The sequence below is a fragment of the Scyliorhinus torazame genome, chromosome 4 (assembly GCF_047496885.1).
Source record: "Scyliorhinus torazame isolate Kashiwa2021f chromosome 4, sScyTor2.1, whole genome shotgun sequence".
NCBI lineage: Eukaryota > Metazoa > Chordata > Chondrichthyes > Carcharhiniformes > Scyliorhinidae > Scyliorhinus > Scyliorhinus torazame.
Window position 1 is genome coordinate 94,119,946 of NC_092710.1, and position 14,707 is coordinate 94,134,652.

Here is a 14,707-nt window from a genome sequence, read left to right on the forward strand (position 1 = left end):
TGTATTTATTCATTCACGGGATTAGGGTGTCGCTGGCTAGGCCAGCATTTATTACCCATCCCCAAATTAACCTCAGGAAGGTGGTGATGAACTGCCTTCTCCAACAAGCAGTCTATATTATGGCAGATCACCAAATACTTGGTCAAAGAGTCAGATTTTAAGGGGCAGCTTTGCAGACCGAGTGGTCATGTGGCGATGCAGTGACAATAGGAGGTCACATGACGGAAGCACCGGTGTTCTCCCCGGAGCTTGGGCAGAGTGCAAGCGCAGATTAGCTGGCCAGCTGGTCAGCTGGTGAATACCACCAGTGTTTGGGAACCAAGCACCTCTATAATCTTAAAGAAAGAAAGAAAAGTATAGAAGTGGAGTGGTTTAGGGTAGGGATTCCAGAGCTTCTAACCTTGGTAGCTGAAGGAACAGTCACCAAAGGTAGTGTGTTTAAAAATAGGAGGATGAGCAAGAGGCTGTAGTTAAAGGAATGCAGATATTGGTTGAGGACTCTGGGTCTGTACACATTGGAGTTTAGAAGGTTGAGGGGAGATCTTATTGAAACTTACAGGATACTGAGAGGCCTAGTTGGAGTAAACGTGGAGACGATGTTTCCACTAGTAGGAAAAACTAGAACCCGAGGGCACAGTCTCAGACTGAAGGGATGATCCTTTAAAACAGAGATGACGAGGAATTTGTTCAGCCAGAGGGTGGTGAATCTGGGGAACTCTTTGCCGCAAAAGGCTGTGGAGGCCAAATCACGGAGTGTCTTCTAAGACAGAGATAGCTAGGTTCTTGATTCATAAGGGGATCAGGGGTTATGGGGAGAAGGCAGGAGAATGCGGATGAGAAACATATCAGCCATGGTTGAATGGCGGAACAGACTCGATGGGCCGAATGGCCTAATTCGGCTCCAATGTCTTGTGGTCTTATTTCGGAGGATTTCAGGGTCAAAGGTGAGAAGATCGGTGGCCATGGAGGCAACTGAAAAGGAGGATCAGAATCTAAAAATTGAGGCATTGCTTGACCGGGAATCAATGAAGGTCAGCAAGGACAGGGGTGATGGGTAAATAGGATTTTTTGTGAGTTAAGAAATTGGCAGCAGAGTTTTGTGTGTTTTTAATGTTGACGAGGGTGGAACAGAGAAGCTGCTTAGGAATGTATTGAACAGTCAAGTGACAGCAGGGAATCACCAGCTGATGCAGTTTTCTACTAACCTCTCAGGAGATAATTCTTCTAAAAAGAGACAACGGTATCAATTTTATTGAATCCATACTTCTATCTGATGGGAATTTGTTGGAACCTACAGAATCATTTTAATTATCTTCCCCCTCATTTTTAGAATTGAATTGTTAGACATTGAAATGTTTAAATAGGAGTCCTTGGGACTTCAGGGTTGTCACAAGTATTGCAATTCTGGTTTGTCAAGCATGACAATAGTTTTCTAAAGACTGGATAAGATAATTACTTTTAGCAAGGGAGTCATGTTAAAATGATTAAATGGAAAGCTCTCGTCGGAACTGCATCTCAAAAGCAGTGAAACAGCACTGATGGCTCAAGGAAAGAAAAACTCACCATCTGGCTTCAGGTGTCAGAAGTGATCTTGAGTATGAAAGTCACAAGTCGATAAACTTGATACCATACAAACTAATTTACTCCAGCATTCTTGGCAGGCAGCCGACGAAAGGTTAGTGAGTTCAAACAGCTAAACTATGTCTTCAAAAACATGTGGTGTCATAGGACATGTTGAGGAAATTTAGGACCGGTTGTATTCACAAATCAATACGTGATGCCCTATCATTCATGGGATGCTGTTGCCCTTACAGTAGGACTGCACTGGAGTTTTGGTATGGTAACTTTACAAATGTTAGCAGCAAAATGGGTTAGGGAACATCACAAAGTAAATTATATGATTGTTCCCAAGCACACACTCCAACAGTAATCCATTAATGAGATCCTCCGGCCATGCTACGCCGGAAAAGCAGCTCGCTACAGCGCAACATGGCCTTTGAAAGCCGGGGATCATGCTACCCAGGCGGAATCTACCCGGCTTGCAACGCCTCGCAAGACTCAACGCAACTTCGAGAAACAATGGCCGGGATCACATTTTGACAAATTTGCATATTAGAGCGAGGCAGTAAGCTGATACCCGAGGTTTTCGGATCCAATCCTTGAACCTCGGGCGAGCGCTGTTTGGTAGTGGTCCCCACAAACAGGGACCAAATGGAACGGCACTCATGGGGGTTTCCAAGGGGATCAGAGGCCCCAGGCTGCATGCCCTTTTGGTAGGGTGGTGCTCTGACACTGCAGATGCCTCCTGGGCACCCTGGCAGTAACATCTGGGTGCCAGACTGGCACTGCCAAGGTGCCAAGCTTGCATTTTAAACGCGCTCGCGAGTGGAGTTTATTCCCTTTTGGGAACATTCGCACCCTCAATGTGTACCCCAAAATAAAAGATCTATGGACTAAATGTCTTTCACAGCAACTTCAATGAAGGACAAATGTTGACACATGGGCAGATGTGTGAATGCTTTAAATTCCCAAACTTAGCAGCAGCACTAATTGGTCAAGAACTCCCACTGAAGTTAAATGTCACTACCCTGGCAATTACCTTGAATTTTTAAAATAATTTATTTGAAAACCTCATTAATCTCGTAGCAGTGCAGCTCCTTGAAGATTTTCTACTGGCTGGCTATACATCTGTATTAAAGTCAGACTGCTGTGAAGTTGTTGGACGTGGTTCACTGTGTGACTACTCTGGAAATCACCTGAGCCCATCAGTATTGTTACTGAAGCAAAGCTGTGGTTATATTCCTGAAGGATCGAAAATGTAAAGAGAGTGAAAATTAGCAATTGCATGCATGCATCCTACCCCAGAAACATGAGTCTTATCTGACACTCAGCCTGCCAGCCTCTGTCAGATTAGAAACAAGGCAACTTGACACAGAAGTAGAAGTGTTTTAACTGATGAATTGTGGCGCACGTTGGTATCAAATCTGACAGGTAAATTACAAGGGCCCATAGGTACCAGTACACAAACATGAACCTATCCAGGGGAGGATTTGTCAGGGGCCGCACATACAGTGTACACTGCAACCCCAGTCAATTCAACAGATTGCGTATTTTATTCTAGAATACGCAGAGAATCAAATCTGCTTCAGGATTTTTCAAGGATATGAAGGCACCAATGGCTCACAAAGGAATTGGGTCAACATGTTGCGAGTTAATTTATTTCCGGCCCGATCCAATGGCCACGCTGCGCCCGAAAAGTGACTCGCCATGGGGCAGCACGGCCGACAAAAGCCGAGAGATGTCCGCTCCCAGGATCTACATGGCCCTCAACACCCCGCAAGATCTAACGCAATCTCGCGAGACATTGCAATGTCCATTGTGGGGAAGATCACTTTTTAACAAATCTACATATTAGAGCGAGACAGCTAGTTTCTGTTTAATGTGCAGATTCGCCAAGGTGCCCAAGGTGTTGGGATCTATTCCCCCCGCCTCGGATTCGGAGATTGGGGACGGGTACTCTCTGCCGCATCCCGCCTGAACGGTGGCGCGATGTGGCTGGTAGATGCTTGGGGAGGCCTCTCCTGGGCTTCCCGTTGGCTGTTACGCCTGGTGAGATATAACCACATGTCGCGAAGATCCCATAATTGGTTTAAAAAACAACTTAGCCGTATCCCCCCCCCCCCCCCCACGGAGACCCCAGCCGGGCACCATGTAGCGCTGGTCTACACAAACCTTGAAACCCCTGAGTAGTCAGGGATAGGTCAGGGTGACACCCTGGCACTCCCCCTGGCGCCCAAACACCTTGGAACTGCCAGGCTGGCACACCGGCACTGCCAAGGTGCCCGGGTGGCAGTATCAGGATGGCAGGAGGAGTGTCAGGGTGCCTGGGTGCCAGAGTGGCATTGTCACAGGTCTGAGCACTGAGCGCCGGAAATAAATTAACTCGCAACATGTTGACCCAATTCCTTTGTGAGCCACTGGTGCCTTCATATCCATTGTCACAGGTCTGAGCACGTAATTAAGAAAGCAAATGCAATGTTGTCATTCACCTCAAGAGGCTTGGAATATAAAAGCAGGGATGTACTTCTGAAGCTTTATAAGGCATTAGTTAGGCCCCATTTAGAATACTGTGAGCAATTTTGGGCCCCACACCTCAGGAAGGACATACTGGCACTGGAGCGGGTCCAGCGGAGATTGACACGGATGATCCCAGGAATGGTAGGCCTAACATACGATGAACGTCTGAGGATCCTGGGATTATATTCATTGGAGTTTAGGAGGTTGAGGGGAGATCTAATAGAAACTTACAAGATAATGAATGGCTTAGATAGGGTGGATGTAGGGAAGTTGTTTCCATTAGCAGGGGAGACTAGGACCCGGGGGCACAGCCTTAGAATAAAAGGGAGTCACTTTAGAACAGAGATGAGGAGAAATTTCTTCAGCCAGAGAGTGGTGGGTCTGTGGAATTCATTGCCACAGAGGGCGGTGGAGGCCGGGACGTTGATTGTCTTTAAGACAGAAGTTGATAAATTCTTGATTTCTCGAGGAATTAAGGGCTATGGAGAGAGAGCGGGTAAATGGAGTTGAAATCAGCCATGATTGAATGGTGGAGTGGACTCGATGGGCTGAATGGCCTTACTTCCGCTCCAATGCTTATGGTCTTATGGAGGCCATGCCCATGAAAGGAGAGATGAGAGGGGGTATGAAGGGACCTCCAGAAGGCTGGGGATTGAAACCATGATGTGGAGATGCCGGTATTGGACTGGGGTGAGCACAGTAAGAAGTGTTACAACACCAGGTTAAAGTCCAACAGATTTGTTTCAAATCACTATCTTTCGGAGCACTGCTCCTTCCTCAGGTGAATGAAGAGGTACGTTCCCGAAACATATATATAGACAAAGTCAAAGATGTTGGGGCCCTGAAAGGTGGGGTCAGAAAGCGGGCATGAGAAGGGCTGAAAAGGAGGGCCCTCAGCGACACCACAGCGGGGTGCCCTTGTTTGGGGGGTGTGGGGTAATGCCCATGTGTGAGGGGATGACATTGCCCATGGGTGGGCTTCATTAGAGATTGGGCACCCTTTCAAAATTGTGGTCCAACCCTGAGGTGCCAATCTGGCCAGCGAGTTCACCTCATCAGTGATGGAAAAAATTCTAAGGGCCCGATCTATCCAAATGGGCACAGTAAGAAGTGTTACAACATCAGGTTAAAGTCCAACAGGTTTCTTTCAAATCACTAGCTTTCGGAGCACTGCTCCTTCCTCAGGTGAATGATTCCTTCACCTGAGGAAGGAGCAGTGCTCTGAAAGCTAGTGATTTGAAACAAACCTGTTGGACTTTAACCTTGTTTAAAACTTCTTACTGTGCTCACCCCAGTCCAACGGCGGTATCTCCACATCATGGTTATCCAAATGGGATCAGACTCCCATAGCAAGCATATTTAGCCACATATTTCCCGGCACTCGCAGTGTCGGGAAAAATCCCGCTATCTAACACCCATCCACTTAGATATGAGGCCTCAGGACGAACATGCCCCAAGGTTGGACTCACCCCATTTTCTGCACTGAGGAGCTTCACTCGCCGGAACTCCTCAGTGCAGCGAGAAATCGGAACATTGTGGAATGGCATCCCAATCTCTCAAGCCCCCATCCTGACCCTGAACACCCCCTAAACCCCAACGTACTTCAAGGGGGCCCCCAGGCGTAAAATGGCAGATTAGCACCCTGGCAGTGCCCCTTACAGCTGGAAGTGACACCCGAGCACCTTACCAGTGCCAGTTTGGCAGTGCCAGTGTGCCCAGGTTGCACCAGCAGTGCCAGCATACCACTATGTCCTGGGGGCCTCCGATTTCGTGGGAGAGCCCCATGAGTGCCATTCCGACTGGTCCCAATTTGTGCAGACCAATACTGAAGGGTGCTCGGCCAAGGTCTCCAAGACGAGGGCAGCATGGTCAGTGGATCATGCCCCAAGTGTGGGCTAGCCCGAAGAGAAACTGCCCAGAAAGTGACTCAGCATGGTTAGATAGTGATGGGGAACTAACTGACAAAGCTGGGGAGAAACTCTCAGCCAAACCCACCTGAAATGACACTGGAAATCTCTGTTAAATCGCGCCCTGGGTCTTTTTTGGCGGAGCATCCTTCAGTGCTTGGGAACAGTCTTAAAATATAATATCCATGGCTATTAACATCTGATTCGGTGACCAGAGGACACAAAATTGGCAAAATAATGGGATTTGAGATAGGGATTGGATCTTACAGTCAGTGGGGACCCCCTAAGCCTCTGAGGTGCCCGACCGCCACTGACCGTGAGTTAACATGTGACTTTACCCCTTCTCGCTGGAGATTTAAGGATCTCCTGTCCTAGCTGCAGGACACAGATATACATCAGAGAGATCTACAAAGGGCAGTGGCAAGATGAGGAAGGACCAAGGCCAAACCGCCTTTGAATCAGCAGTGGAAAGAATATCCCTCGAGATCCAGCAGCCTTGCTGTGTTGAGATGAGTGAATATTTTAAGCATTTTCTTTCTTTCAAACTATTTTTGATCTTCCAAGTATTTTAATTGGTGTTGTTAGTTTGTATAACCTTTAATTTACTCTAATTAAATGTGGTAAAGTCTTTAAATTAATTAAAAATGCTATTAACATGAAATAAATTGCAAAGTGTTTTTTATAGCATTGTAAATGTGGCATAGTAAAATAAGCAACAATTTCTCATCTGTTAAACATTTTTCAATTGCTCTTATATGCTTGCTTTTACTTGTTTACACAGTGGTTTCAAGTGGCTTGAATTGTTTACACAGTGGTTTATAGGCTTTTGGATTAATTCCAGTTTTTAAAATGTGTTTACACAACTGAACCCAATGCTTTTTGAGGAGAGACTGTTGCTCATAATTACTCTTGGCTTTAAAATGGCTTCAAGTAGTTTGCACTGTTTTTACAGGGGTGGGTGGATCCTGTGTATGGAAATGGGTGGGAAATGTCCAGTAACTTTGCTTTGAAATGCATTTTGCAGCAGAAAAATGTGCTTCCCACAATACCATCTGCTATACATCACTGCCAACCTCAGTCCTAAGCCTGCCGTTTCTACCTCATCGAAGTATCGTGCAAATGCGCAAATCTCGAGTTCCACTGGGTCCTGTGCTCAAAAAGCGGTGAAACGTCTGAATATTTACCTCTACTCCAATCTGAAGATTGGGGTCAAGAATCTTTTTTTTTTTAAACACGCCAAGCGTTTGTTATGATCATAGAATTATAGAATCCTTGCGGCCAATCAAATCTGCACCGACTCTCTGAAAAGAGCAACCTAACTTAGGTCCACTCCCCACCCTATCCCCATAACCCCGTTACCCCACCAGACCTTTGGACATTCCCCACCCAATCCCCATAATCCCATTACTCCACCAAACCTTTGGACGCTAAGGGGCAATTTAGCATGGCAACTCACCTAACCTAACCCAACCCACCTAGCCTGATCTGGAATACGGTACCTGAAGGGAGATAATTAAAGAGTAATTTTCAAAAGAGAATTTGAAAAATACCTGAAGAGGAACATTTTCCAAGGCTAAGGGGGGGATGAGACTAACTGGACAGGTCTTTGAACAGCTGGTACATGCACAATGTGCTGAATGGCCTCTTTCTGTGCGATATAATTCGACAAACCTGCGGTCATCTCCCTGCAAAACAGGGGCGAAATTCTCCGGAAACGGCGCGATGTCCACCGACTGGCACCCAAAACGGCGCAAATCAGACGGGCATCGCGCCACCCCAAAGGTGCGGAATGCTCCGCATCTTTGGGGGCCGAGCCCCAACCTTGAGGGGCTTGGTCGGCGCCGGACGAAGTTCCGCCCCGCCAGCTGGCGGAAAAGGCCTTTGGTGCCCCGCCAGCTGGCGCGGAAATGACATCTCCGGGCGGCGCATGCACGGGAGCATCAGCGGCCGCTGACAGCTTCCCACGCATGCGCAGTGGAGGGAGTCTCTTCTGCCTCCGCCATGGTGGAGACCGTGGCGAAGGCGGAAGGGAAAGAGTGCTCCCACGGCACAGGTGGGCCCCGATCGCGGGCCAGGCCACCGTGGGGGCACCCCCCGGGGCCAGATCGCCCCGCGCCCCCCCCAGGACCCCGGAGCCCGCCCGCGCCGCCTTGTCCCGCTGGTAAGGTAGGTGGTTTAATTTACGCCGGCAGGACAGGCATTTTAGCGGCGGGACTTCGGCCCATACGGGCCGGAGAATCGCACGGGGGGCCCGCCAACCGGCGCGGCCCGGTGGGGGGTCGGAGAATTTTGCCCCGATATACCATTATGGATACTGTGGAGGGAGTTGGCTCACCAGGGGAAGGCAGCAGCAGCCAGGTTCATGGCACCGTGGCTGGTTCTGCTGTGCAGGAGGGTAGGTAGAAGAATAGCAAGGCTATAGTGACAGGGGACTCAATCATAAGGGGAATAGACAGGCAGTTCTGCGGATGCAATTGAGACTCCAGGATGGTATGTTGCCTCCCTGGAGCAAGGATCAAGCATGTCTCGGAGCGGCTGCAGGACATTCTTGGGGGGGGGGGGGATGAACAGCCAGCTGTCTTGGTGCATAGGCACCAACGATATAGATAACAAATGTGATGAGGTCCGACAAGCTGAATTCAGAGAGTTAGGAGTTAAACTAAAAAGTAGGACCTCAAAGGTAGTAATCTCAGGATTGCTACCAGTACCACGAGCTAGTCAGAGTAGGAATGCCAGGATAGATAGGATGAATGCATGGCTCGAGAGATGGTGCAAGAGGGAGGGATCCAAATTCCTGGGGCATTGAAACCGGTTTTCTGGGGGCGGTGGGACTAGTACAAACCGGACGGTCTGCACCTGGGCAGGACTGGAACCAATGTCCTGGGGGGGGGCGGGGGGGGGTGTTGCTAGTCCTGTTGGGGACTTAAACTAATGTGGCAGGGGGATGGGAACCGATGCAGGAAGTCGGAGGGAAGTAAAACGGGGACAGGAACAAAAAGCAGTCAGGGGGAAAGTGTAAGGCAGAGAAGCCATAGTCAAAAATCAAAAAGGGCCACAGTACTGGGTACAGTGACTGAGGAGAGCTCAGTGAATAGGCCCAGTAATACTAAAAGGAAGAAAACGGGAAGTAAAAACATCAATGGAAAACGAAGCAGCAGGTTATTACATGAAGATATGGGTTTAACGATAAGGAAAATTAGGAGAAAAGTTAAAAGGAAAAATAACTTAGGAGAGGTTACTGAAGAGGTGTTAAGATTCAAAATGGAGGTATAAAAGCCAACATAAGGGTACTTTACCTGAATGCTCGTAGTATTCGGAATAAGGTAAATGAGTTGATGGCGCAAATCATTGTGAATGACTATGATTTTGCGGCCATTACTGAAACATGGTTAAAGGATGGCCACAACTGAGAGTTAAATATCCAAGGGTCTCAAATTATTCGGAAGGACAGAGTGGATGGTAAGGGAGCTGGTGTAGCTCTGTTATTGAGGAATGACATCGGTGCTATGGAGGATACGGTTGAATTCATTTGGGTGGAAATCAGGAATAGTAAGGTGAAAAAGTCACTGATAGGAGTAGACTTTATGGTGAAACAGTTGAGGAACAGTGGAGGACCTTCCAAGTGATTTTTCACAGTGCTCAGCAAAAGTCTATACCAACAAAAAGGAAGGACGGTAGAAAGTGAGAAAATCGTCCGAGAGTATCAAACTGAAGGAAAAGCATACAAAGTGGCAAATATTAGTGGGAGACGAGAGGATTGGGAAATCTTTAGGGGGCAACAGAAAGCTATTAAAAAAGCGAAAAGAAGAGCAAGATAGATTATGAGAGTAAATTTGCTCAGAATATTAAAAAAAGATAGCAAATGTTTTTACAAATATATAAAACAATGACAATCTTATGAGGAAAGGCTGATGGACTTGAGGTTGTTTTCGTTGGAGAGAAGAAGGTTAAGAGGAGACTTAATAGAGGCATACAAAATGATCAGGGGGTTAGATAGGGTGGACAGTGAGCGCCTTCTCCCGCGGATGGAAGTGGCTGTCACGAGGGGACATAGCTTTAAACTGAGAGGTAATATATATAGTACAGAGGTCAGAGGTAGGTTCTTTACGCAAAGAGTGGTGAGGCCGTGGAATGCCCTACCTGCAACAGTAGTGAACTCGCCAACATTGAGGGCATTTAAAAGTTTATTGGCTAAGCATATGGATGATAAGGGCATAGTGTAGGTTAGATGGCTTTTGTTGCGGTGCAACATCGTGGGCCGAAGGGCCTGTACTGCGCTGTATCGTTCTATGTTCTATAAGTGTACTTTACCTGAATGCTCGTCGTATTCGGAATAGGGTAAATGATTTGATGGCGCAAATCATCGTGAATGACTATGATTTAGTGGCCATTACTGAAACATGGTTAAAGGATGGTCACGACTGAGAGTTAAATATCCGAGGGTGTCAAACTTTTCGGAAGGACAGAGTGGATGATAAGGGAGGTGGTGTAGGTCTGTTATTTAAGGATGACATCCGGGCAACAGTAAGGGATGACATCGGTGCTATGGAGGATAAGGTTGAATCCATTTGGGTGGAAATCAGGAATAGTAAGGCGAAAAGGTCACTGGTAGGAGTAATCTATAGGCCACCAAATAGTAACATTATGGTGGGGCAGGCAATAAACAAAGAAATAACAGATGCATGTAGAAATGGTACAGCAGTTATCATGGGGGATTTTAATCTACATGTTGATTGGTTTAACCAGGTCGGTCAAGGCAGCCTTGAGGGGGAGTTTATAGAATGTATCCGCGATAGTTTCCTAGAACAGTATGTAATGGAACCTACGAGGGAACAAGCGGTCCTAGATCTGGTCCTGTGTAATGAGACAGGATTGATTCAGGATCTCACAGTTAGGGATCCTCTCGGAAGGAGCGATCACAATATGGTGGAATTTAAAATACAGATGGAGGGTGAGAAGGTAAAATCAAGCACTAGTGTTTTGTGCTTAAACAAAGGAGATTACAATGGGATGAGAGAAGAACTAGCTAAGGTAGACTGGGAGCAAAGACTTCATAGTGAAACAGTTGAGGAACAGTGGAGAACCTTCCAAGTGATTTTTCACAGTGCTCAGCAAAGGTTTATACCAACAAAAAGGAAGGATGGTAAAAAGAGGGAAAATCAACCGTGGATATCTAAGGAAATAAGGGAGAGTATCAAATTGAAGGAAAAAACATACAAAGTAGCAAAGATCAGTGGGAGACTAGAGGACTGGGAAATCTTTAGGGGGTAACAGAAAGCTACTAAAAAAGCTATAAAGAAGAGTAAGATAGATTATGAGAGTAAACTTGCTCAGAATATAAAAACAGATAGTAAAAGTTTCTACAAATACATAAAACAAAAAAGAGTGGCTAAGGTAAATATTGGTCCTTTAGAGGATGAGAAGGGAGATTTAATAATGGGAGATGAGGAAATGGCTGAGGAACTGAACAGGTTTTTTGGGTCGGTCTTCACAGTGGAAGGCACAAATAACATGCCAGTGACTGATGGAAATGAGGCTATGACAGGTGAGGACCTTGAGAGGATTGTTATCACCAAGGAGGTAGTGATGGGCAAGCTAATGGGGCTAAAGGTAGACAGGTCTCCTGGACCTGATGGAATGCATCCCAGAGTGCTAAAAGAGATGGATAGGGAAATTGCAAATGCACTAGTGATAATTTACCAAAATTCACTAGACTCTGGGGTGGTCCCGGCGGATTGGAAATCAGCAAACGTGACACCACTGTTTAAAAAAGGAGGTAGGCAGAAAGCGGGTAATTATAGGCGAGTGAGCTTAACTTCGGTAGTAGGGAAGATGCTGGAATCTACTATCATCAAGGAAGAAATAGCGAGGCATCTGGATGGAAATTGTCCCATTGGGCAGACGCAGCATGGGTTCATAAGGGGCAGGTCGTGCCTAACTAATTTAGTGGAATTTTTTGAGGACATTAACAGTGCGGTAGATAACGGGGAGCCAATGGATGTGGTATATCTGGATTTCCAGAAAGCCTTTGACAAGGTGCCACACAAAAGGTTTTGCATAAGGTAAAGATGCATGGCATTAAGGGGAAAGTAGTAGCATGGATAGAGGATTGCTTAATTAATAGAAAGCAAAGAGTGGGGATTAATGGGTGTTTCTCTGGTTGGCAATCAGTAGCTAGTGGTGTCCCTCAGGGATCAGTGTTGGGGCCACAACTGTTCTCAATTTACATAGATGATTTGGAGTTGGGGACCAAGGGCAATGTGTCCAAGTTTGCAGACGACACTAAGATAAGTGGTAAAGCAAAAAGTGCAGAGGATACTGGAAGTCTGCAGAGGGATTTGGATAGATAAGTGAATGGGCTAGGGTCTGGCGGATGGAATACAATGTTGACAAATGTGAGCTTATCCATTTTGGTAGGAATAACAGCAAAAGGCATTATTATTTAAATGATAAAATATTAAAACATGCTGCTGTGCAGAGGGACCTGGGTGTTCTCGTGCATGAGTCACAAACAGTTGGTTTATAGGTACAACATGTGATTAAGAAGGCAAATGGAGTTTTGTCCTTCATTGCTAGAGGGATGAAGTTTAAGACGAGGGAGGTTATGCTGCAATTGTATAAGGTGTTAGTGAGGCCACACCTGGAGTATTGTGTTCAGTTTTGGTCTCCTTACTTGAGAAAGGACGTACTGGCGCTGGAGGGTGTACAGAGGAGATTCACTAGGTTAATCCCAGAGCTGAGGGGGTTGGATTACGAGGAAAGGTTGAGTAGACTGGGACTGTACTCATTGGAATTTAGAATGATGCGGGTGGATCTTATAGAAAAATTATGAAAGGAATAGATAGGTTAGATGCGGGCAGGTTGTTTCCACTGGCGGGTGAAAGCAGAACTAGGGGGCATAGCCTCAAAATAAGGGGAAGTAGATTTAGGATTGACCTTAGGAGGAACTTCTTCACCCATAGATTGTGAATCTATGGAATTCTCTGCCCAGTGAAGCAGTTGATGCTCCTTCATTAAATGTTTTCATGATAAAGATAGATAGTTTTTTGAAGAATAAAGGGTGGGAAGTGGAGCTGAGTCCACATAAGATCAGCCATGATCTCATTGAATGGCAGAGCGGGCTCGAAGGGCCAGATGGTCTACTCCTGCTCCTAGTTCTTTTGTTCTTATGTACCATTCCATTTTTATTTTTAAAAATCTAATCGCAGAAATGTCAGCATAGAGAGTAAATTGTGGCACTGTGCGAGGGAAACACAATCTAAGCAGTTGTTACCAGGAAAGTAATGCACCATTAACTCAGAAGTAACGACGATAGTGTCAACATTTTTACTGGTATAAAGTAAGAGGGGCACTCTTCATCAAATCGATTCTTGCAAGATCAGCAGATTCCTTTGACGAGAACCAGCAAATCACGTGCCTGGTAGAAATTAACCTGACAATGTCTCATAAGATTTGTATAAACTCTATCACAATGCAAAGCAAAATGTAACATGCGTACACAAACTAATGCACAAGAGACAAGGTTATATTGGATAAACTGCGTCTCTCCGATTGAAGCAATTACGTTATTGATTTTAAGAAACATCTCTTTAATAACCAGTTCCCGAGCCATCACAGCTGTTTACCCCACAGTGTGATTCTTCAGCTGCACTCGCTTGGAAAGAAAAAGGTTGTGATTGCACCACATGTAGCCCAGACAAAGTTTTATTTTTATTTTCCTGTCATAAACTGATAGCATGAAGAGTTTTAACAGAAAGGACAAGGATAAACTATTTTTACAGGCAGGACACATATTTAAGACAGTTGGCAAAAATGCTTGGGTGGTGGTGGCAGGTGAGAGTTTTATTTATTTTTTTAACACTGTCAGTTGTTGTGATCTGGAATTCACTGCCTGAAAGGTTGATGGAAAGAGATTCAGAAATAACTTTCAACAGGGAATTGGACGCATATCTGAACAGGAAGGATTTGCAGCGCCATTAGGAAAAATGGGATGAATAGAATATTCCGTTCAAAGGCACGATGGGCCAAAAGCCATCCTCCGCACAAAGTCGGTGTTGTTTCTACAATCTTACTAGGAACAAAATGGCTGCATTCTTTGCCTAACAAGAGCCATTGCATTTCAAAACGTGTTTGCACTATGTGGGTGTCGCTGGCCAGGCCAGCATTTCTTGACCCTCCATCTGAGGCCCCACCCCTGGCACAGACAACCTGGCACCTGGGCACTGTTGTGGATTTTCTTTAACTGCTTGGTCTTTTCTCTGGCTGTTCCAATTAGGGCAATCAGTGAATTTGCCTTTCTTTCTATGTTATCTATGTCCGTATGCTTAGAGTCGTCAGGTATCGAATGATACCACCACAAGTTTCAACTGGCTATCGATCAAAGAGCCAAACACCAGTTAGTTAGTTCAAGGTCAAGGGTGCTTTATTTACACACAATTAGTCATGCAACGTAAATGCTACTAGCTAAACTACACCTATCAACTAAGACAACCTGTACTTAACTTTGGGCACCCGGCTTAGGTCAGAAAACAGTGGCCGCTGTTCAATACTGGATCTCTCGGGTTCGAAGGAGTAACTGCTGGTCAGCTGGGCTCATCCGTCTGGTAGCGGGCATTGAACTTGGACTCGCATTCGGTGTTGCTACGATTGGCGATGACCGTGATTGGGGTACCAAGGCCAAAAGAGAGCGAACATATGGCAAACGCTTCTTCTTACACTCTGGG